Here is a 3,653-nt window from a genome sequence, read left to right on the forward strand (position 1 = left end):
TAGGTGTTGCAACAGGCTACCCACGCAATGTAGTCGAATGAGAGTATGTGGGTGTCTACATCAAGTTGAACCATTTACATTCTACCAACTTCAAAACATCAGCCCACGTCTACAGATGGATTAACATGATTTATGCATGGTGTTGTTCATCATTTAATAACGTACAGTACACATGTCACAAGTAAAATTCCCAATTCAGATCATTAATCATTAAGTTGTTTTGCAATTTTTGCATCAATTATGCAAATAACTTTATCACTTGCATATTTAATATCTGCATATGTTCCACCGATTATAATTAACAAGTGTTACATTTATGGAAGTCCAGATATTGCAAACAATGGAATTATACAATTTCCTCGTTGATTATGCAAATTAAGTCCTCATTTGCATAAAATGCATATCATTATGAACATTTTTGCCCAAGCTACCTGCATACCTAAAATGCAGGCAATCCGTCGTTCCTTTCTGCAGTATCCTCTTTGGAGTGTCTTGACAAAAACGCCCCTGCAGTTCCGAAATTACAGGTTAGGGGACTGAAACTTGCCCCACTTTGTCATGGCATTAAAAGCTATCTACCACCTAAATGTCAAGACCATAGCTTGTCTGGAACAAGAGATACATTGAAAAACTGCTATGATAGAATAGTCTCATTAAATATAGTCTTATTTTGCATAATTAGTATCTTATCTTGTACAGCATTGTCTAAGGTACCTACATACCAAAAATCATGAAAATCCGTTGTTCCCTTCTTGAGTTATCCTCTTCAGAAGTTTTTTTGACAAAAATGCTCCTGCTATCCCCAAACTAGACGCTAGGGGACCCAAACTTATGTCCTTTTTTCTGAGCACAAGAGCCATCTAATACTAAAAAATCGCGACCATAGCATGTTCAAAACACCGAGATAGCAAAACCGGAAGTTGCGCCGCAGTGCCAAGGAAAGCCGCTACGGGTCCCAAATCTAAACATATCCAGCTTTAATCACACACTACCAGCACACCAAGTATGAAAGCAATCCACACAACCGTTCATGAGTTATTTTGTTTACACACAGACACACACACAGACACACAGACAAATGCAGGGTAAAATATAACCTCCATGACATTGAATGGAGGTAAAAATGTGAGGTCTCAATTTATAGAGACATTTCGTACTTGTCTACACGAAACTGCCTTTGCGAAGTATTACGTTTTTCATAAACCTTTCATTCATTCATTTTTACTATTGTGTTATAGATATTTCCCTGTTGTGTAAAGATTCGGAAATATTCATGATATTGAATTGGACATTTCTAAAAGTTCCTAGATATATTTGTAAATATTTCTAAAAGTGAACAAATCACACACGTCTGACAATTATTTCAAAAAAAGAGATCTTTACGGTCTCGTTCAAAATGTTCAGAATATTCAAAGGAATTTTAATAGTTTCAAGCTTACATATTTAATTTTTTAAGTAAAAAATTATGACGTGTGGCCCAGATATGCTTGAATTCAAACATATTACAAAATCTTTAAACCCTTGCAGTGACTTGGAATGGACATTATCATATAGCCAATCAGAAGGTCCCGTTCCACGTTGGTTATGACGCAGTAACAAATAGATTCCGACCAGGCCGGTGTGTATCGCTCTGCTGATTGGTCAGAATGAATCGACACCGGCACCGGTGTCGATTTGCATCGACACATCCGCAGAATGGTCGATGCGAATCGACACCGGTGCATATTGACCAATCAGAAGAAGCAATACACACAAGGAAGTAAGGGATATGCAGGCATTGGCCAATCAAAAGGTGCAAAACATATGCCAGAGTAGAGGGAATAAGTACAGACTGCAAAGGGGAATGGCTCCTTCTGTTAACATTGATAATGAGTTTTGTTGTTCTAAAAAGCCAAAGACAATGTTTCTAATATCTTCTGTGGAACTTTTGGTTTCATACTGGAATGTGTAATCTCCGTATGGACCAAAGAACAAATGTGAATTTTCAGAAATTCATTGAATGTTAACAAAAGCTATATTTCTCTTCGCCAAGAAGAGTATGTTTTTGTCGACTTGGGTCTGTATGTAGGTCAACAGCATATACCTCGAGAAATTGTGGATGGAACTTTGTGATTTTTGGTAGGTGTGTAGCGGTTGTCGAAAGAAATGCCAAGTTTGAAAACGGTTTACCTGGCGTTTTCCTACGGTACTGCAGCGAGCTTGGTATGTTTTTTGCGGTTTGTTTTGGGCAGCATAAGTCAAAATCTAGCTGGGCGATTTTCACGAAACTTGGTAGGTGTGTAGCGGTTTTGGAGAGGAAGGTCAAGTGCGAAAATGGTTTACCTGGCTCTTACTTACGTGCTTTAGCGAGATTTGTATGTAAGTGCGTTTGTCTATATGCAAGATAACTCGAGAACCCTTGAATGGATCCTGATTATATTTGTTAGGTGGATGGGGGTTAGGAAAACGAAGGTCAAGTTCGATAATGGGCACCCTAGTGGCTGCCTAAGGTACTGCAGCAAAACTTTTAATTTTGACACTTCGTGTTATGGACATGCTGTGGTCATGATTTTTGAGTGGTAGATAGCCCTTGGAACAGAGAGTAAGTGCTGTGAGTTTGGACCCCCCAGCGGCTTTTTTGGGAACTGCAGGCACCGATTTCCGTTCAAACTTTGGACGAGAATAACTCGAGAACGTGTAAACGGATCATCAGGATTTTCGGTATGTAGATAGAATGCGTGATGACTTATACAATGTAATACTAATTATGCAAATCAGTAGCTAATTTGCATAATTAATGAGGAAAGTTCATAAATCCATGCCAACAGCAAATAACTCAAGAAGCTGTGTATGGATTTTCATGATATTTAGTATTAAAGTAGCGGTTGCGGAAACGAAGGTTGTGTTCGAAAATAGTTGACGTAGCATTTTTCCGTTAGGACGGTAGCGGGCCGAGTGTGTGCGTCCGTTTGTTTGTGGAATGCATAACTCGAGAAGCCTTGAAAAAATCCTGATAATATTTGGTAGGTGGGTAGGGGTCAGGAAAACGAAGATAAATTATGATAGTGGGCCCCCTAGCGGCTTCCTAAGGTACTGCAGCAAAACTTATTAATGGAAATAAACTGTGCTCTTTATATCTCATTTTGACCTATATCTATGGACACAGCTGTTATACAGATGTTTTGCTGGAGCAGCCTTAGCTTGTGAGCTGGACGCCCTTACACTGGGGACAAATTCTTTGACAAGCATGAAATTCTGATTGACCAGGGATGCTACCATGTCATTTGTCAGGTCACAGTCTGCTTTTTGGTAATATTTGTGTGTTTGTGAGGAACACAGTTCATGCAGTCATTTGTTATTTAGTGATACATGAATAATACCTTAAAGTCTTAAATAAAGGCATGATTATTTGGCGAAGAGATGGGTTCGTTGAACTCTAGTTAGTTATCATACAAAGATATTCTAGCTAGTCACATAAGGCAAAGAAGATCACAGATACTTATAGAACTGCAATAATTTCTGTTTAATAAAGAACAAACAAACAAAAGGAAACACAACATTTGACGTTTCCATGATATTACAAGTGTCAATGCCGGAGGGCAGATCTACAGAAAATTCATTTGCTTTGCAAACCGTTCCTTTCATGATTTTACTACATCAGTTTTATTTTCCTG

Source organism: Branchiostoma floridae, chromosome 11 (genome assembly GCF_000003815.2).
Source record: "Branchiostoma floridae strain S238N-H82 chromosome 11, Bfl_VNyyK, whole genome shotgun sequence".
In the NCBI taxonomy this organism is placed as follows: Eukaryota; Metazoa; Chordata; class Leptocardii; order Amphioxiformes; family Branchiostomatidae; genus Branchiostoma; species Branchiostoma floridae.